General features: G+C 51.8%; 2 long non-coding RNA genes across 3 annotated transcripts; one reads left to right on the top strand and one right to left on the bottom strand.

Moving 5' to 3' along the window:
• Positions 1-663: 663 nt before the first annotated feature.
• Positions 664-20,813, bottom strand: LOC137229879 (uncharacterized). Of its 2 annotated transcripts, none has more exons than XR_010945898.1 (3): positions 20,619-20,808; positions 14,696-14,840; positions 664-1,935 (listed from the first exon to the last, which is right to left on the bottom strand). It is a non-coding gene; the product is annotated as an uncharacterized lncRNA (long non-coding RNA). The 2 variants fall into 2 exon arrangements; XR_010945899.1 differs by lacking the exon at positions 664-1,935 and adding an exon at positions 10,415-10,547 and having other exon boundaries at positions 20,619-20,813.
• LOC137229874 (uncharacterized) lies at positions 10,396-17,631 on the top strand. The gene is made up of 3 exons (XR_010945895.1): positions 10,396-10,527; positions 14,747-14,907; positions 17,379-17,631. It is a non-coding gene; the product is annotated as an uncharacterized lncRNA (long non-coding RNA).
• Positions 20,814-21,377: the final 564 nt, after the last annotated feature.

The following is a 21,377-nucleotide window of genomic DNA, read 5'->3' as shown; positions in this document are numbered from 1 at the left end:
GCCTTTCTAACATTATTTTTAACACCTGCCCTCAGATGTTTTGAAGGGGCAAATGGTGGTGTCAGGCATGAGCGAGAACTCTGTGTGTAGAGTGAGGCTCTGAGGGAGCTGCTGGTGAGCCCTGAGGCTACACAAGGATCTAAAAAGGAAGAGAAAACGTACACAAACTGCAGCTGGTCATCATTCCTCTTCTAAACCCTATTACATCATATCTCCCCAAGGACTGACTCTGTTCCTCCTTAAAGAACTGGTGAATCATTCTTTTTTTCTAAAAGCAGTTCCTTCTACAAATGAAGGAATCCCCATGGCAACGATTTTATGTCATTGGACCCCTAAGAAGGAAGTAGAGTGGGAGCTCTTTGCCTCTGCCCAGGATCTGAGGCCTCTCGTTTACATAAGTCTGAGAGACAAAGGAATTGGCCTAACCTTCAGCCTTCGGCTGAGGTAGAAGCTAAGAGGAGTCTCCGAAAGAAAACAATAAGCAGGGCTATCAGAGCGGTCCACAAGCATCTGAGGAAGATGCGGAAGGCGCAGAGGAGGGTGTGCTGTTCTGCAGTCTTCGGGGGGGAGAGCCCAGACCATCTGCTATCCTGGGGGCGGCTGCGGGGGGGCTGCCGCCCTGGCCTCTTCCCAAGCTGTGCTGGGGAGACCGCCTTCCCTCTCCTTCCTCCTCCCCACACCCCACCCCTTTTTTCCCTGTGCCAGAAAGAATCCCCTTCCCTCTCGACAGAATGGGAAAAGAATGAAAAGAACCACCTCTGGTCGGACTTGGCCTGTAACACTCCTCTTACAGAGAAGAAGCGGGGCTCGGTGCCCTCCTGCAGGCCAGCAGGGATAAGTGGAGCGCGTGTGAGCGATCCCGCTGCAGTGGTGACTGCCTGGAAGCATCCAGCTCTCTGCAGAGTAGTCTCTCTCTTTCTCATACCCACAGGGCATTCTGCTGGAATGACTCGGACCCATTTACGGCTGCAGGGACTTCTGCGGGGCCCCTATCCTTGTGTAGGCTCAGGGCTCACCAGCAGCTCCCTCAGAGCCTCATTCTACACACAGAGTTCTCGCTCATGCCTGACACCTCCATTTGTCTCTTCAAAACATCTGAGGGCAAGTGGCCAAGGTGGGGTTCACCTCCTGACTCAGGGACCGTCAGCACCTCCACCCAGCCCCAGGCCCACCCTGGACCTCCAAGGCACAGAGAGACAAAAGGCCTGGGGAGCAGAAGGGCTGAGTCTCACCCAGCTGGAGACCACAGTGCTTTCTCCATTGGCTAGGGGACCTCTCCTGCCTCCTGAGCCCTGGGATGCTTCTGGCTCTGTCTCTTTCTCTCCTGTTTGGCTCAGAGCCTTAATCTTCACACCACCCACCTCAGTGTCCCATTCAGGCCCACCCTACTTACCATGTCCAGGACTCCAGAACTTTCTCCTCACCTGGGAACTGTCACCCGCCAACGCTTTATGACTTCGCATTGGGAACAGTGAAACAAAATGACCTGGTGATAGGCTGTTTGGGACATGGGCCTCCCTGGCCCCCTCCTGCAGGCTTCCCGGTCACAGCGCCACCGCCTGCCACCTTAGCCAGTGCCAGCTGCTTCCCTCTCCCTCAGGACAGAGCCTCACCCACGGCCAGGTGGTCTACCTGGGGGGCTGGCTTTGCCCGTCCTGGGGTCTCTGGGGAGGGGAGGAAGGGGAGTAGGAGGGGGGGAAACGTGACCATCCCCAAGAGAGGGATAAAAGCCAGCAGCTCCCTCTACCTCTTTCCTGCCAGGAGCCCCCAGGCAGCAGACCCTAGACGCTCTGGGTCGATGGCCCTGCCCAGGCACGCAGGGCAGGCGGGCAGGTGGGTTCGGCTTCTTTCCAGTTCTTCTAAATGCGAATCACGTGTGCTTGGGCTTTGGCGTCTGTTCCTGCGTTTGTTCCTCGCGGCCCACTGCTCACCATCCTAAAGAAAAAGAGACACGAGACACCCTTACTCACCGTTGCCTCCACTTCAGGCTCTAAGGTTGCTGCCCTTCCTCCTCCGGTTATCTGACGTTTCCCCGCAGGCCCGTGTTTGTTGCCGGGAAAGAGACTGAGAAGACGAGATCCCGTCCTCAAGTCCCAGCAACTATTGCAGGGAAAAGGATAAACCCCTCAGGCAGGGTGTCTTCCTTCGCCTGAGGCTGCCTTTATTTCTGGGTTGGGGGTTTAACAGTAAAGGTTTTCAACTGGTAAATGTCCTTTGGGTGAAGCTTGCCCCAGATTACAATATAGATAGTTGTTCGTATGTCACCCCAAATCCCATGGAGACGGGACTCTTCCCTCAGGCTGAGCACAGCTCTCTGGCAGTAGAACACCCCTCCCCCGCTACAAGTCGTTTGAAGGCCCTCGCCCCACCCCCCCTTCACAGCGCCTTAGGGTCCCCAGCGATTAACCCCATGCCTGGCAGAGTGGGGTTAGCACAGACCTGATGGGCCCAGGCAGCCTGGGGCGAGGAGCGGGTCTGGTCCTAGCTGCACTACTGGGGGCAGATCCCGGCCCTGCCTGCTTCCCACCTGGCTAGGCTCCACCCTGAACTTCCTCCTCAGTAGGACAGGGCTAGTACTGCCCGCCTCAGGGACTGCTCTGAGGATCACAGACTGTGTATATAAAATTAGAACAACAAATGACAATTTGACAAATCCTTCCCGTAAAGGTTTTTCTAGAGAAGCTCTTAGGTGTGGAGTTGAAAGGAAGAGATGTCCAAGGAAGAGATTCTTCAGTCAACAGACTTTTGAGCAACTCTGTGCTAGATGCTGGGGCACCTAGGGGTGCCTGGGAACAGGGGAACAACGACGGAGGGGCAGGGAAGGAGGTGAGCTGAAATGGGTGGGCACAAGCTGGACAGGCAGAATCCAGAGGGGCCAGATGAGCCGCCAGGGTTGTGGCTGCCCAGCCAGCATCTTTCGCGACCCGGGCAGTAGGAAGTCATGGAGAGCAGCATCTTTTCTGCCCTCTGGTGGGGACGGAGTTGGGGCAGAAGGGCCATGCGGAGGACGTGGGCTCAGCCCCTGTGTCTGCCAGAACGGTGGCTCTGACTTCAAGGCAAGGAGGGAAAAGACTTAGAGGGAAAAGATTCCCCATTAGCCTTGGGAGATAGAAAGGGGACCTGAGCAAAGGGCTGGAGCTAGTTCCCTGGAGCAGAGAGGAGTGAGAGCAGGCAGCACGCCCAGAAACATCTCAGTGTGGCCTGAACAAGGCAAGACTGGATTGAGAGCACCCTGGCATGGCAGGAGAGCGGTGGACAAGCTTGCAGTGGCGCTGTCAGGCCCAGAAAGGCTGGCAGGCTTTGGACTTGCTGTTGAGCAGAAGCCTCTTCTGGGATGTAAGTTCATGCCCTTCCACACAGTGAGCCTGGAGGGCTTTTCCTGCCTCCAAATGAAATGAAGTCATATCTTCGACAATCAAGAACTTCCACATTGATCCTAAGTTCCTTTCTAAAAAGATGCTACAATTCAAATGTCCATCAATGGCTGAATGGATAAATCAAATATGGTATATCCATACAACGGTGTATTACTCAGCCATTAAAAGGAACGAAGTACTGACATACGCTGTGACACGGATGAATCTTGGAAATCTTAGTGAAATCAACCTGACACAAAAGTTCACATACTCTATGATTCCATTTATAGGAAATGTCCAGGATAGGTAACTCCATAGAGACAGAAAGCAGACTGGTGCTTGCCAGGGCTGGGGGGAGGGGGAAAGGTAGTGACCGCGGAATGGGTAGGGGTTTTCATTCGTGGGGATGAAAACGTTTTGAAACTTGATAAGGGTGGTAGTTGTACAACCCTGTGAATGTAACAAATGCCACTGGACTGTACACTTTAAAGTGGTTCATTCTGTGATTTTATGTTATGTGAAATTTGCCTCCATTTTTTAAAAAATTGCAGATGAAAGAAGAGAAATGAAATGTTGTCATGGATGCTCTGATGCTGTCAGGGCCCCCCTCAGGGAGTGACACCTGACTTACTCCCCTCCCTGCCTGCTGGGATGCTGCCACAGACAGGCCTGGGTTGTCAGCCCCCCGCAGGACATGCCCCCCCGTTACACTCCCCCTTCCAGGGGCCCCACCAATGCCTAACTTGCACGGGGGTATAAAGTTCTGACCCTCTCTGCCCCTTTACTCCTCTGAGCGCCCAGCTTCAGAGTGCCCAAAGGTCTGCTGAAACACACCCCAGCTCAACTCCTCCCTCTGCCCATGCCTGCCCCCTTCCCAGATGCACATCCCAAGAATTCCCGCTAACATGCCCCCACCCCCCACCAGCCCTCTCCCTCCAGAGCCAACCTCCTCTCTGGGTTGGCTTCTTGGGGACCCACTGCAGCAGACTCCTGTACGGGAAAGCGTTACCTAGCCACGCAAATCAGCAGGGCGACAGTCTGGACCACTCGGTGACCCGAGGCCAGACCATACCCTTTGTGGTCATGTAGGACAAGACTGTGTGAGTCTAGGTGCCGCTGGTGTTTCTGGTTTTTTTTGTTTTGTTTTGTTTTTTGCGGCGCGCGGGCCTCTCACTGTTGTGGCCTCTCCCGTTGCGGAGCACAGGCTCCGGACGCGCAGGCTCAGCGGCCATGGCTCACGGGCCCAGCCGCTCCGCGGCATGTGGGATCTTCCCGGACCGGGGCACGAACCCGTGTCCCCTGCATCGGCAGGCGGACTCTCAACCACTGCACCACCAGGGAAGCCCGGTGTTTCTGTTTCTATCATCTGAGGAGCAGGATTGCAGAGCGGGCCTGTCTTGGCTTGGTTTCACAGTTGCTTTGGGACCCCTGCCAGGACAGGGCCCCTGACTGGGAGAACTTTGGAAAGACATTCACCCAACCATCCTGATCCCCCAGGTTACTTGTTTCCAAGCCTTTTAAAAATAGAAGTGTGAAAACCACATAATTGCCAAGAAGCCTTGGGGTTCTGCGCTTCTGCGGCCACGGTCCTGTTGGAACGCAGCCTTGGGATGCAGGAACAAGTCCCTGTTCCCCTGCCTGTGACTCAGGCGGCGCAGGCACACTTGGAACGTCGTCGGGTGCCAGGCCACGAGGCCCGACGGGGCAGCGGTCACCGGGCAAGCCGAGCCTGCCCTGTAATCACTCAGGGCGGTGGAGGTGCCGGAACAGCCTTCCGCCACCCTGGCCTCTCCTTCAAACCCTGGGCTGTGAGCAAAAGGGATTCTTGCCCAGTAAAGGAGGTGGAGATGGGAGATGGGGAGTCTGGGAACTCAGGCAGGTCATGAAGTCACATCCTTAAAATTTCTGCCACTTATCTTCAAAAAGAAAATATCAGAACTGCCTATTTCACCAGGTCCAAGCAGTTTTCTTTAACAAGTATTTTAAGAGCCTGGAATAAAGCAGGATAACATATCAAGAATTTACTTAAATGCGGCAACTTGAAATGTGTGATATTTTGCAGAATCGGGGCTGAGGTTTACTTTGGTGGAAATGATGAGGGCGGAGTGGGCTGAGCCTGAGCGAATGATGGTGTATAAAAGATATCACCGCAGCGGAGAACGAGCAGGCTTTTCCAGAACCAAAAAGTGTTCCATTTCCATGCAGTAACTGATAAGCTAGCGATAAACCATTTCCCCTTCTTCATTAACGATCCCAAAGGAGTTTTCCTGCCTGAGATTTAACTTGCCTAAACTTCTACAAGCCCCCTGGGGCAATAAAACCGTTTAGTTTAAAAGGTGTAATTCAGATTTCATTTTACTAATTTGCTGAGACCTCCCCCACTTAAGTGAGATAGTTAAGTAGTTGGTAAAACACTACACCAATTATTTAAAATATTAATACATTGGTGATTTTGAAAATAATGTAGAATAACATGTGATGTTAATTTGGATAAGTGGTTGGGTCAGTTTTGTGCATGAAATGCAATTCCAGCACCAGGCCCTTTGCCCGTGGCCATGGATTTGGAGGCTCACACTATGGGATGTTGCCCAAGTCACTACTAGCACACACGGATATCGTGCCCAGCTCCTTGTCAAGGATAAACTGTAGTGTCTGCCAGGAGGATGGTGGAGACCAAACATGCTGTTTGCCTCCCCGGCACCATCCCTCTGGGGGTTTGGACCTGATTCGCTTCTGGGGGGGATCGGGAAGGTGTGCAGCCTGATTTAAAACCAAACCTTGAGCCCTTTTAAAGAACAATAAAACATATTTTACATGAAAAAAAAATTTTTTTTGCTCCTTTTTGCAGGCCACTGGGGATATATTTCCTGGACTTGTGATTTGGAGGTAGCCTTTTTCTTCCTCTTTTCGTGGTTCCTACTGGAAGCATCCAGGCTGAGCTGACATTTTCACACCTTGAAAATGACTTTCCCATTGTCCTATAGTTCTAATTAGGGATGTGTACTCAGGTTTCTCCTTGGCTTTGAAAAATGCTTTAAAAAATCAGAAAGCCTCTGATTTGAGGAAAAACGGAGAAGTTTTCTTGGTGACTTTTGAGAAAAATAGGCTCTTCCACTGCTAGAGAGTAGTGTCAGGACATGTGACCTGTGCAGCCACACGGGGCCCGGTGCCCAGAAGGGCCCTACACTTGGTTTAATACTCAGCTGTCACCTGGACAAACCTTGAGGACATTATGCTCAGTGGAAGAAGCCAGTCACAAAAGGTCAAATACTGCATGATTCCACTTATATGAGGCGCATAGAGGAGTCAAATTCATAGAGACAGAAAATAGAATGGTGGCTGTCAGGCGCTGGGAGGACAGGTAATGGGGAGCTATTGTTTAAGGGAAACAGTTTCCATTTGGAAAGATAGAAGAGTTCTGAAGATGGATGATGGTGATAGTTGCACGGCAGTGTGAATGTACTTAATGCCACTGAACTGTATACTCAAAAAGGGTTATAATGGCAAATTTTATGTTATACAGATGTTACCACGGTAAAAACAAAATAGAATTCTGCTGCTGCTGCCTTGAAATTGTTATTTTTTTAACAAAGGGTCCTACATTTTTGTTTTGCACTGGGCCTTGTAAATTACCTGGCCAACTGAGCAGTGTTTCAGGAACTTTAATGGATACAAGTCTCCTGGGATCAGAAGATACAGGTTCTGAGTCATTCTCTGGGGCGAGGCCCAAGATTCTGCCTTTCCAAGACGCTCCCAGGGGCTGCTGATGCCGTGGTTTGTGGACCACACTTTGTAGCGAGGATATAGAGCAGTGAGACCTGGTTCAGGTCCTAGAAAAGTTCCGGGCATAGTTCCTAAGGAACTTAGTCATTTTGAGGAGGGCATGACTTTCTCGGTCCTTTGGGCAGCCACAGGATACACTGAAATTTGAACAAAACCTTCTGCGGCTCCCCCTACATTAAGCAGTAAACTCACCAAGTCTGTCCTCTGGGGTTCCTTTTCTAGCTGGGTTAATGGTATCTCTGTTACACTTCCAACTCAAATCTGCTTCTTTTCCTGCCTCTGGTACAACAGAGAACTGGCCCCAAAGGTGAGTCACGATGCCACGTCGGCCTCAGCAAACCTGCAGCTCCTTGCATCTTCTGCAGGCCCCCAACCCTCACAGACCAGGCCTTCGTAAGCATCCATGGCCCTGGGGCTTGGCTTGGACTAGGGGCCTCTTGCTCTACTCTATCACCCTCTCCAGCTCTAGGGACACTGAAGCCACTCTCTGGTGCTTTGTTTCCCTAGACCCCCTGATTAGCATAGCCTGTGCCCTTCAAACCCTGAGTCAGAGTTGGACTAGCAACTTTTTTCTTCCTACTTCAAGATTTCATGACTCACTGAAATCGTAAGGGTTTGCATGCTAGTATAATGGAGGGCATCTGTGGGGAATCTCCATAATTGATCCCTGGCCCACTCCTGCTGTCGAGACCAAGAAGAACCCAGGCTGGTGTCAAGTTACCAGTAGGTGCCATGGTAAGAGCACTGGACATCAGGACCTCCAGAGATGGCAAGAGTCTCCAGCAGAACCGCAGTTGGGAGGAGCCCCAGCTGAGCCTAACCCTGGGTTCTGGGCATAGCTACGTCTGATGAATTTGTGGGCTGGCAGCCCCTGGGACCCATAGCATTTACCATTTGTGTGAGGTTAGCAAGGAAGCAAGAAGACATGTGTTTGGGTGAAGGTGCCTGGGAGCAGAGATGGGAGAAGCAGCGAGTGAAAGAACAGTGTAAGAACAGTTCCTGTCCCTCGGAACTAAGTCTCTGTGGGGCGTAGAGCACAAGTAGAGGGTGGCTCCCTCTGGATTCAAACCCTACGTGCAGGGTAGTTCGGGGGATATTGTTATTCTGCACAAGTGACTCCGGGCTGAGTGGCGATCAGGATGGGATTTAATGTTCCTCCAAAGCCTGGTCAGCATCTGGGGGCCTAAGCAGAGAGGTCTCCTTTGAAGGCGATGACACAGCTGTAATAACGTCTCCCTCCCTCGTCTCCCTGTCTCGCGGTGCCAGCAAAAATGTGGGCTGGTGAAGGGAGGCCAGAGAGGATCACTGCCAAAATGGGTAAAATTAAAAGGTGAGCCTCCAGCTCTTTCTTATTTTGCTAGCAGGAGAATTGCTGGGCTCGGAACAGAGACCTGGAACTGTAATAAGGAAGAGCAGCATTTTATCTCAGAAAAGATCGGTTTAATTTGCATTTGGCTTTGGAATACAGGGAATAATTCTCTTCTGAAAAGATTAATCTTCCCCACTTTGCTCCTCTTTAGCTTTCTGAATGAACTTGACTCCTTGAATGTGCCCCAGCCAGATGGGTGGAGTCAGGAAAATGGGCGTGAGGGTGGGGGTCATGGGGGAGATCGGTTGGACGTTAGCATCTTTCCAAGAATGTTCCACCCAAGCACAGGATAGGTGTAGACTGGGTCTGTGCAATGTCCCCCCTATCAAAAAGAATCCCCTAGGAGGTTCTTCATAAACTCAATTCATGAATTTCGAGCCGTCGCCTTTGAATTACTGGAACAAGGATCAGACTCTTTGGTTAAAAAGACAGGTCATTGGGGCTTCCCTGGTGGCGCAGTGGTTGAGAGTCTGCCTGCCGATGCAGGGGACACGGGTTCGTGCCCCGGGCCGGGAAGATCCCACATGCCGCGGAGCGGCTGGGCCCGTGAGCCATGGCCGCTGGGCCTGCGCGTCCGGAGCCTGTGCTCCGCAACGAGAGAGGCCACAACAGTGAGAGTCCCGCGTACCGCAAAAAAAAAAAAAGACAGGTCATGTCTGGGCTACGGCACCGTGGACTAGGAAGGCCAAGGGGAGGGGGTGATGCTGGTCGTTATGATAAGCCTGGCAGAAGAAGAGTATCCATAAATTTAGACCAAGAGGCACTAAATCCTTCCAAGTGATGATAATTATTGTACAAGCATCGAGAGGCAGTCTTCTCAACGGTTGGCTGAGCAGACCCTCCCATGGAAATCCGCTTCTCCCCTAGGCAAAGTGTCCCCTTTTGGCCTTGATGCCAGGCGGGCCTCAGCAGCGCTTTGCCTGTTCACAGGCATGGTTCCCATCACCCTGGCCCACAGCCCTCAAAACTCTCTGTCTTGCCTGTGACTTCCCAGACTGTCACCCTTCACAAGCTCATGTTCTGTAGCTCTGGCAACCAGTTTTGTGCGTGGAAGTAGAGATGGTGGTCGGTGTTATGGGCTGAATTGTGTCCCCCATAAGTTCCTATGTTGGAGCCCTAACTGCCAGTCCCTCAGAGTGTGACTGTTTGGAGATTGGGCCTTTAAAGAGGTAATGAAGCTAAAATTAGGTCATTAGGGCAGGTCCTAATTAACGACTGGGGTCCCTGTAAGAAGAGAGGACGACACAACCCAGGGAAGACCAGGTGAGAACACCGGGGCAGCTTGGCCATCTACAAGCCAAGGAGCAGAGCCTCAGAAGAAACAACCCACCACACCTGGCTTTCAGACTTCTAGCCTCCAGAGTTGTGGAAGAATACACTTCTGTTTTTCAGCCTTGCAGCCTGGGATACTTTGTTCTGGCAACCTTGGCAAACTAACACAGTGGGGGAAGTAATGAAATAGATACAGAAGAGGTTTCCAGAACCCCTGAGAGGGCCGAGGCTGAGGACACGTAGGACGGGTTGGCCTGTAGGAAGAAGACAGGCCACTGGGGGGTAGAAGTGGGGGTCATCTGACACCCGAGGGCAGATGTGGGAACGGGAGGAGGACCAACCTGGAAGGCAAAACAGGGATTCCAGGGCCATAAGTAGAGGGGAGGGCCGACGGAGGGACATGCCTGCCCTCTCCACCCACCAACATCTTGATGTACTGTCCCTCCGTTCCAAAGGGGCTGGATCTACGACTACAGGAACATGAGGGAACAGCCAAAAGTACATGAGACCCATTTCCTAAGACGTGAAACACAAGCCAAGGTTCTGTTTGTTCTCTGACAATGTAAACATCACACATTTTTATTAAGAGAGAAAATAAAAAGCCAAGAATCCACACGAGCCTCTCTAGAGAGAATCTCGTCACCGCCACAACCGAGGAATCTGGCCTTCACCGGCATCTTAGCCCCTCTGACCGTCAGATGGTTGCCCAGACAGACGGCCACGTCCAGGGGCTGCATTAGGACTTGGGTGAGGGCCCTTTTCACTCTCTAAATGACATTCAAAGTTATATTTTACGACTGTGTTGGTATAAAGATGAAGATGTTAACATTGTATGCTAAAACGTTTTCTTCAGCCTAAAAGTTTATTTCTGCCTTCTGATTCTACAAGAAATGGAAATATTCCCATGGGCCCCTATGGTACAGGGGGCCTCCTGGGCCTCATGGGGGAGTGGGCCCTGGTCCTGGTGTGAGCCGTCCTACAGCCCAGAGGCCACACAGGCTGGGCAGGAGGGTGGGGGTCCCTGGGAGATGGAAAAGCAGACTTGGCTCTGAGCAGAATGGGGGCAGGGAGCAAGGCCAGCAAGTCACTGGCCCCTGTTTGGCCCCCAGGGAAGGGGAGCGGGTAGGACCTGCAGGGATGGCACCTTTTTTAAAAAAAAATAAATTTATTTATGTTATCTTATTTATCTATTTTTGGCTGCACTGGGTCTTTGTTGCTGTGCCAGCTTTCTCTAGTTGCGGCGAGCGGGGGCTACTCCTTGTTGCGGTGCGCGGGCTTCTCATTGCGGTGGCTTCTCTTGCTGTGGAGCGTGGGCTCTAGGCACGTGGCCTTCAGTAGTTGTGGCATGAGGGCTCAGTAGTTGTGGCTCGTGGGCTTAGTTGTTCCCTGGCATGTAGGATCTTCCTGGACCAGGGCTCGAACCCGTGTCCCCTGCATTGGCAGGCGGATTCTTAACCACTGAGCCACCAGGGAAGCCCAGGGATGGCGTCTTGATGCTGCCTTGCTTGCCCTCCTCACCCAGGGGTCTCAGATCTCCCTTCACCAGGGGCCAGAGCTGGCACGGAGCCTGGGGTCTGGCTGAAAGCTGGGTCAGGTGGCCTGGGGTGGGGTGCGGGGGACGCCCCATGGTTGTAGCCTGGCAGGCATGCCCTGCATCTTATCCAGCTTCCTCCACAATCCCCAGCAGAGTGCTGGCCTGTGGATGCCTGAAGTTCTTTTTGATTAATTGTTTGCCACTGTTTGCAGCCCGTGTGACGAGAACCTAATCAGCCCCCTAACTGAACCCTCTGCCCAATGGTCATAGCAATTTCTAGCGGCAGGGGGCGCTCCAGCGCTGGTCGTGAAAGGTCGGCCGGGCCAGGTGCTCGAGCCTCTGGCTTGGTGACCAGAGAAGGGCAGGAGCTCTGGGAACACTGGTAGGGGAGGAAAAGGCCAGAGGGCTGGGAAGCTGGGAGATACCTTGGCACTAAGGCAGCCCCGACAGAGGCAGCTTAGGTCTAGAAAGAGCCCCTGTGGGAAGGAGAAGTACAGTTCGAAAAGTAAATCAAATGTGAAGAATAATTCATCAAACCCGCCCCACCTCCACCTCTGAAGAGCCCTTTCCTGTCTCATGATCTCCCTCCCCAGACTCCAGGCTTCTTCCCTGAAGGGCAAGGAGAACAGCTCTGTTTCGGTGTAGGAATATACATGTTCAGGTTATGAGTGACTGGGGTGAAGACCCAAGCTAACCTCCCCTCTGAAGGCCATGAGTCCAGAGAGCCCCTCTGATCACATCTTTGTCTAAAAACAAACATGGAGGAAACAGAAGGATATGATTGTCTTTCACAGAGTGCCAGGGGGGCCCCTCTGAGGAGAGCACAAGGGCACCCCACCCCCATTTTTTAAAAAAATATTTATTTATTTTGGTTGCGCCGAGTCTTAGTTGTGACACACGGGATCTTTGTTGCAGCATGAGGACTCTTAGTTGCGGCACGCATGCGAGATCTAGTTCCCTGAACGGGGATCGAACCCAGGTCCCCTGCATTGGGAGGGCAGAGTCTTACATGCTGGACCACCAGGGAAGTTTCCCCAAGGATGCTATTGTAATGAAAACAAACGTGGCCCTTTCAGCAGCTGAGGACAAACAGGAGATGAGACCAGTCGGGGCAGATGAAGAGAAATCAAAGCAGCACATGTAGGAAGCACAGAGCAAAAACAGGCAGAACATGTACTGCAACAGCCTTTACCATACTGTACATGCTGACAAGCTTCTAACGATGCCCTGGGCCTTCAACAGGTGCTAAGATATCGGCATCTGTTTTTGAAAGCCCAGTAGAGAGTCCCACAGTTAGTATGGGTCACAGAAAACGGGGTGATGAGGGAGAAGTGCGGGTGAGCACCTTGCCTCTGCAGCCTGGGCCTAGACCTGTCTTTCCCCAACTTCCTCACAGTTCACACAGCCAGAATATGAAGCCCAGACAAGTTAAGTAACTTGCTCAGTGTCACATGGCAAATTGGCAAAAAAAAAAAAAAAAAATCTGGATTGAAAGACCCAAGTAACAGGACTCCCAGTCCAGTGCTCTTTGTTTAGTTCTCACTGGGCCATTCAGTCGATGACTAATTACTGAGAACTCACTATCTGTTAGGCTCTACTCTGGTCTTGGTCTCCTGAGTGGTTTCTCAGGTGTTTGGTTCTTATCGCATTTTTATCATCTTTCACCAACATCCAGTCCACACACCACATCTGTGGTTAGGCCGTGCCTTCAGTGGGCTCTGGGCATTCTGTCTCCAGACCTCCCCTCTCGTGTGTGGGGCTCTCAGGAGGGGCAGAAAGCAGCCCAACATTAGCCTGGCCCCAAACTGCCCCTCTCAGGGGCCTTCACTCTCCGTGTCTAGAGGAGACCAACATTGACAGCTGCACAATGGGCCAAGTTAAATGACTCCTGCAAATAGTTTGATGTGTCTTGGATCATTTCTGATCATAATATTTAACCTTTGTTAGTGCTAAGGACTGTTCACACATTATATTATTTAAACCTTCCAACAAGCCTCTCCATTGAATAGCCCATTTTGCAGATGAGAAACTGAGGCTTGAAAAAGATTAAGTAGAATGAGGGAGAAGGGTCAAATCTGCCTTACAGAATTCCAAATGTAACGTGACTACCCCTCCCTCCAAGAGGTGTGGCTTAATTCCTCTGTCCTTGAGTGTGGGCTGGATTTAGTGACTGGCTTCTAAGGAATAAAACATGGAAAGGGAAAATAGTAACTTTGCAGTGGAGGAAACTGGCAGACACCACCTTACGCAAGTGATACAGGCGACATCGCCAGCGATAAGTCATGTCGAGAGCAGATACCCCCCACATGATATGATAAGGGCACTTCACCCCTGTGGTGTTCTTCCCCCAAATCCATAACCTGGCGTGAGGAAAGGCCAGAAAAAGTTATAAATCGAGCTACAGTCCCTGCCCTGTACTCTTCAAAGTGTCAAAGTCAAGAGAACACAAGGAAAAATTGAGAAATAGTCACAGACTGGACACAGCTAAATGCAACATGGTATCATGGATTGGATCCTAGAACAGAAAAAGGACATTAGTAGGAAACACGGTAAAACCTGAATGAAGTCTAGTTTTAGTTCCTAGTAATGTACCACTGTTAATTTCTTAGTTTTAATACGTGTACCTCATTATGTAAGATATTAGAGGAAGCGGGGTAAAGGATACAAGGGAACTTTCTATACTGTATTTGGAACTCTTCTGTAAACCTAAAATTATTGAAAAGAAAAAGTTAAACAAAAAAAGATTAAGCCCAAGGTCACAAACCAAGCCAGGATTCAGATCCAGACCCCTGATTCTCTGAAGCTTTTGATCTTAAATAACACCCTTGGTTATGTCTGCAAATAATGTCACCTGCTGTTCATTGAGTGTTGTGTTCTAGGCACTTTTACATATGTTATCCCCCCAATACGTCATTCCTTGTTTCACAGGCATTTTCTCTGTTTTTCTCCTCCCATGGGTGGTATACTCTTCAAAGGACAGAGTCTTTTCATTCAGAGTGGTGGTCCTCAAATCCAGATTCAAAGGTTAACAAGTTCACAGGCACATAGACACACCTCACCCACACTCACACTCACACAGCCTAGCACTAACCCATGTGCACCTAGGATGGCATATCTTCCTTCTCTTGTTTCTAGTGAGTGGGGGACAGTCCTGCTTCCCAATCGAAGATACAAATAGGGACATACTTCCTCCCCAGAGAGATTTCAGTTCCTTGGAAACAAATAATCCCAACTCTGGGTATCACTCCAGCCAATAGCGACCTGACTGGCCTGTTAAGTGAAGGGTCTGCCACTAGCCCGTCATGTTACCCCCAGTCCCCAGATGGGACCTTTTCTTTGTGGGGGGCTTCTAGTGAACATTTCATTAAATCGATGACCCACCTCTTGTTCAAACCAACTGGTTGCTGGAAGTTCTGCATTTGTTGTTATCAGATCCAACAGGAGGAACAACGGAGGTCGCTGGCTGGAGGGCAGATCAAGTCTAAGGCCGGGATTCGCTCTCTCAGCAGGAGAGAGGAGAGGAGACCTGCGATTTGGAATAGAGAGCTCTCTGTGGACCCCGGGTATTTCTGGGGAGCTCCCCACTGAGAAAGGTAAATAAAACACCCATCCCGCATGCCAGCCCCTCCATTGCTTTGAGCTCCCTCATCTTGTCTGACTTTGTTCACCCTCAATGGAAGAGCACTTGCCTTCTCTGGACCCCGGTGTTGGCAGAAAAGGCAGAGTTCTCGGTGACTGTGTCCCTTTTCTTAGGGAATCATCCAGCCAGTGGTTTTCCCTGAGCACGTTCAAAGATCCCACCCTCCCCTGGCTTGCTATAGGCCTTTCAGTCTCTGGATAAAGTTGAGACATTTAAAATTTTGAAAAATGAATCTAATTCATGTAGTTAGTATAGATAGCCTAACATATTTAGTTTGTCTAAATAACTAAATCCTTTATTCAATGACTGAGAAAATTTTATGGCCCCAATCCACATCCCCCTCCAACTGACACGCTGCCGCCGGACTCCAGGGAAGGGACTGAGTCGTTCATCCTGGCTGCTCTAGAAAGGAGCGTGGGGGTGGGAGTGGGAAAATGGGATTTCTCCCTCCAGGATAAGTGGGGTCAGGGTGCCAGGCAACAGACAGGAGGCTGAGACCAGGGCATGGCAGCATCCCTGTAGAAAACCCCACAGGGCAAACGAACAAAGCCCACCACGAACCTGGTTGCAGGTTCCCCTGTGGTTCCTTCCATCGAGATATCCCCAAGCTGGCTTAGAGAGGCCAGCCCGTCCCAGCCGTGCTGCCCGGCATTAAAGGAAGACCTGAGAGTGTCTGCTGGGGCCTTGGGACCCCTCCCCTGCCCAGGTGTGGAGAGACAGGGTGGGATAAGAATTCCTGAATCACAAGAAACAAAATTTCACTTTTAACTGCTTGGGGTCCCTTGCTGAGTCACCTGATTCCCAAAGGACCTTGGCTTCCCTTCTTCCACCTCCCCTGTGTCTCACGGAGCACCTGGGATGGGGAGCTGGCCCAGAGCTCTGCCTTGCTTGGCTGCCTCCCACTTTTTACAAACAGTGGAGGGGCTGGGGTGTGAACTCCCAGAAGTCCCCTCCCAAATACTGAGTTTTTCCTGGGTCCGTGCACACCCCGAAGCTGGGACAGCACAGGGGCCTGTGGTCACGCCCTGTGAAGTCTTGGCGTGTGTGACCACACACAGGAGACTACGCTGCAGGAGGCTTGTCGTGGCCGTGGACAGCTCTGGTCATCTCACAGATGCCTGTCTCCAGGATCTGCTGGCTCTTCCCCTCTGTCCATCCACAATGGTGCTGAGTGATTGGCCTAGCCCTGGTCGGATAAGAACAGGAGGGTGCAGGGGAGGAAGAGGAAGCAGGGAAGAGAGTCACGAGGGGAAAGGGGCTGGGTGCCTATTACCGGGCCTGCTAGCAGAGGAGTCATTGAGTCAGCCCTGAAGGTGGAGGTGCCAGGACCGCCGGCATTGCAGAGCTGGGGGAGGGGGTGGGTGCAGTAGGGTACAGGGGTTACCTCCACACACACACCTCGCCCTGCCCTGTGCAGTCTGTATGTTGTAGAGGATATGACTTGAACTAGGAGTAAAGTACCACACTGTAATTCTCCAGACTCTGTGTGTGCTTGGCTGGCTAACACAGAACCCTCTCATGCACTAGGAAGGACTCCTACCTGTGGAGACTGAAGGTGTGAAGTCTTCTCCTGAAGTTGTGTAGGAACTCTGTGTGCTCCCCGTCCTAGCAGTGTAGGAACCTACCTGCCACCCCAACTAGAGAGGGAGCTCCCTGAGGGTAGGGTGACCCCAGCCAACGCCATTTGGAGCAGAAGAACTGCCCAGCTGATCCCTGCCTGAATCCCTGACCCACAGAGTTGTAAGAAATAAAAAAGAATTTGTAACTGAATGATTGAATGAATGAGGGAATGGAACTCAGGTTTGCCCAGGAAACCTGATTTATTTCTACCAAGAGGACCTGAAGTCAATGGCTGGACTGAGCTTTAAAAACGTCCTGCTGGTTCAATGGCATGTCTAACTCCTCCTGTCTTGTGTCACTCCAAATGCATTAAGTTAGAATTCAGCTCACTTTAGCAAGCATAAGAATCCACGCGACGCAGTGAATGTACCTCTGCTCTAAACCCCCCATCATGTGAGGCCCACAGTCCCCTAGGACCCCAGCTAATGCTTGATCCTGCTGCTACTATTAGTTTGTCACCATGGTCAGTCCTCCCTGACACCCTCTGTTGTCTGAGTTAACTGCTCCCTTCTCAGGTCCAGAGCCCTGGGTCCGCACCCTGGGGAGCCCTTGCTGTGCTGCCTTGTTATTTCTCATTAATGTCTTAGCCTCTCCTGCTGGTCTGCATTGTGGTCATCTTTGGGTTTCCCACAGCACCAGGTGCAGTGCCCACCACTTCAGAAGACCCTGAACGTTGGGGCAGAGAGGGAGGGAGGCCCAGGGAGTCCCATCAGGCCAGCTTCAGCCCCACCCGGCAGGGAACTGGAGCTACAAGAACCTGACATGTATTTTTTTTTTTTTTTTTTTTTTTTTGGCGGTACGCAGGTCTCTCACTGTTGCGGCCCCTCCCGCTGCGGAGCACAGACTCCGGACGCGCAGGCCCAGCGGCCATGGCCCAGGGGCCCAGCTGCTCCGTGGCATGTGGGATCTTCCCGGACTGGGGCACGAACCCAGGCGGACTCTCAACCACTGCACCACCAGGGAAGCCCCTGACATGTATTTTTGTAACTTTAACTTCTTCTTATGAAAAATGTCAAACATACACAAAAGTAGGGGAGAATAAAATAATAAATCTTCATCCAGTTTATTTTTATTTTTTATATTTTGCGGTACGCGGGCCTCTCACTGTTGTGGCCTCTCCCATTGCGGAGCACAGGCTCCGGACGCGCAGGCTCAGCGGCCATGGCTCACGGGCCCAGCCGCGCCGCGGCATGTGGGATCTTCCCGGACCGGGGCACGAACCCATGTCCCCTGCATCGGCAGGCGGACTCTCAACCGCTGCGCCACCAGGGAAGCCCATCCAGTTTTAAGAATGATCAATATTCTGACATTCTTGTTTCATCTACTCTACATTTTTTTTTTGCTAAAATATCTTAAAATAAATCCCAGATATCACAGCATTTCACCCCCAAACATTTCAAAATGTGTGATCAAGATCACCGAATTTGGGGGTCGAATGAACCACAAAAGTCATCCTGTGTTCTAACAAGCCAGCCGGGGCTGGCAGGCTGTGCAGTAGATACCCAGCCCCTGGGACGCCCCTGGCCCAGGAAGATGTCGGGTACTTAGTGGAGACTGTAATCAGCTCTCTGCCAGGAGTTTGGAGAAAGGCCCCCTGGGGTGACTGGTTTAGTTCTTTCTGCGCCCATCAGAATCCATCCAAAGGGGTCTTTTCCTTTTCTCCAACTTCCCTCTGCCGGACACCATACCCTGGTGATTTAGGGATTACTGTTTCCATTTTATAGGCAAAACAGTTAATGCTCAGAGAGGCCAAGTGACTTGCCTAGGGTTACCCAGTCAGTGGAAGCAGAAGCAGGTTCTCACTCAGTTCTGTTGAGCCCCAGAGCCTCAGTGGGTTCCACTGTTGGCACCGCCTGCCGGGCAGGCCCCCATCCTCAGTTTATCCTCAAGAAGAAACAGTCGGCAAGCACCCTCTTCTCAACGGTCAACAGGGGAGGGCAGGCTCCTGTGTTTCTCCTGGTTGGTAGCAAATGTTGCTTTTGAAAAGGCCGCTTTGGGGGAGGTTTTAGGAAGTGTGTTAAATGATGGAAGGGGGCTTCAAAGCAATGCTCAGACACACACCATTGGAGCTCTTCTCCACCACACTGGAGTCTGCGAAGTCTCTGCTCCAGCCCTGCCCACGCTGCCTGGGGGCCTCAGTCCCCATTGTATCTCCTGTCCTTTGATGTCGGATAAACCTAATTCATCTCTTTCATATCACTACAAAGCGGCCTCCTCATTGCTTTGTTTAGACAGTCTCTCTCCCAAATATTAAACATTTGGTCTTCCCAGGCCCCCCCAAGCTCTTAACCGCATCAAGGTTGTTGCAGAATCCACTTTTCCCCACACTGATTGGCAGATTCTGCTCTCTCCATCACCAGCCTTCTTGGGCAGATCTGGACATGTCACCCCCATGAAGGCTGCTCTGGGACACAGCACTTCCTTGGGGAAAGGGTCACCGCGGTACGGTTCTCAGTCCTGTGGGGACCCCTGGAGAAGCCTCAGGGAAATGGGGACGCTCCGGTTGGTCACGTGAGGGATTGGGGTGCTTGTCTTCCCCACGCAGGCACCTGGGGGAACTTTGCCGTTGGTGGAGGCCCAGCACCTAGACCAGGGCCACCCGCCAGCTGGTGAGGGGAGCAGACACTCCAATTTCCAGACCACAGACTACCCGGAGTGGCCTGTGTCTCTCCAGATACCAGCTGCTTGGTACCTGGGGGTACCGCAGGCTCTCCTTCTCCTTCAAAAAGCCCACTCGAATTCTGGAGCACCCCACCTTCAACCTTGCCGGCCCTGCCACCCTTTCTTTAGGGAAGTGGGCTCACATTGCTTCCTCCTCCACAGCTCTTTCTGTTCTCCCCTCTAAGTATCCCTTCTGGTCCCATGGCCCTACGCCACCCAATGTCACGGGCAAGACCTGTGCTAGGATCCACTGTCCGCTGTCACCCTGTCCTGCTGTCTCTCTCCATGGTCCCCGGAGGGACTTTGCCACTTGGGGCTGCTCCCTGGATGACCCTCCTGTCTCCTCATGGGTCTCATTGCTCAGGATGAGCAGAAAACACCCTCTGTCCCCTGACAATGTGGCGCTTGGGGAAGGTTTCAGAAGGGACACTTAGGCAGAATCTTCTTTCCTCCTTCTTGCCGCCACCCCCCCGGCCCCCTCCTCCCGCTCTTCCTCCCTTCCTTCCTTCCTTTCTCCTCTCTTTCAACTTGTCATGAAAAATGTCAAACATCTACAAAATAAAGAGCATAATGAACCCTTATGTATCTGTCACCCAGGTTTAACAAGGATAGACTCACAGCCAATCTTGTTTCATCTAAACCCTGTCATCCCACCCCACCCCCGTTGACTGCCCTATACCGAAGCAAATTCCAGACACCTCATCGTTCCCTCTGTAAATACTACAGCACACGCATCTCTACAAGACAAGGACTTGCAGAAAAACAATCACACCTAAAAATATAAACAATTATTTTCTTAATGGCTACATCATTTTTTGATTTGCTGCTCCCTTGGTTTGCTTTCGTTAGGTGGGTTAGAAAGTGCCTACTGTGTGCCATGAACCTCTGAACTCAATTCATTCTCAGAACCATCACACGAGCTAGTATGATTGTAAATTACCCCCATTTTACAGAAGAGGAAACTGAAGTTCCCCGGGGTGAAGTTTTTTTTTTTTTTTTTTTTTTTTTTTTTTTGCGGTATGTGGGCCTCTCACTGTTGTGGCCTCCCGTTGCGGAGCACAGGCTCCGGACACACAGTCTCAGCGGCCATGGCTCACGGGCCCAGCCGCTCCGCGGCATGTGGGATCTTCCCGGACCGGGGCACTAAGCCGCGTCCCCTGCATCGGCAGGCGGACTCCCAACCACTGCGCCACCAGGGAAGCCCCGGGGTGAAGTTTTGATTGGCCAAATCTCACGGCTAAGTGAGGTCCCTCCTTCCTCCCATTGCCCTCCCCACCACCCGTCAGTCCTGGCTGGAAAGTTCTAGAAAATGCTAGTAATAATGTTAGGGAACCCTTGACCAAAACCGCCCACCTTGGCCAGACACGATGATAACCCGCTTACCTGAGTTGTCTCACCACAGGAGGTTCCCATAAGAAACGAAGCGCTGCCTCGGAAAACTACCCAGGAGAATTCAGGACGGGCCCAAAGAAGGAGGAGACGACCAACCTCCCAGAATCCTTCACGCTGGAATCCAGCCAATCCTCTTGGCTGAGAGATGCGTGCGCAACCAGGAAGGACCCTGAGTCACCAGCTATGTGCCAAGCAAGATGACTGGCCGGAGAAAACTGGGAAACTAACCCCATCACCATAAAACCCAAGGCTGCGAGCCCCGTGGCAGGGCAGTTCTCCTGGGTTCCCTTACGCTGCTGCTCTCCACCTGGGCGCCCCTTCCCAATAGTCTCTTGCTTTGTCAGCACGTGTGTCTCCTCGGACAGTTCATTTCCGAGAGTTAGACAAGAGCCCACTCTTGGGCTCTGGAAGGGGTGCCCCCTCCTTCTCAGCTACGGGAAATGTTTCGTTTCACTATCTGTACTCGGGTCTCAGGGTGATTACCCCCTCCGCATCCAACCTTTTTCTCCCAGCCCAACGGAGCTGATTTCTCCCCTGCGGCAACCTCAGCCTCTGGAGGCTGAGCAAGCCTAGAGCAGGTACTTCAAAGCGTAGCGCTTAATCGCACCTTCCTGTGCATCGTTAGGCACGGAGCAAAACAAAGAAACTAAAGGCACATTTTCATACGAGATCCTCGCAGGAAGACACCCCCTCCTCAGCAATGTTTGTGCTCTTGGGTTGGTGGGGAGTAGGCACTCAGGTGCTGGAATA

This window comes from Pseudorca crassidens, chromosome 1, assembly GCF_039906515.1.
Source record: "Pseudorca crassidens isolate mPseCra1 chromosome 1, mPseCra1.hap1, whole genome shotgun sequence".
NCBI classification, from domain to species: Eukaryota; Metazoa; Chordata; class Mammalia; order Artiodactyla; family Delphinidae; genus Pseudorca; species Pseudorca crassidens.
This window is presented reverse-complemented; position numbering and strand designations above follow the sequence as displayed.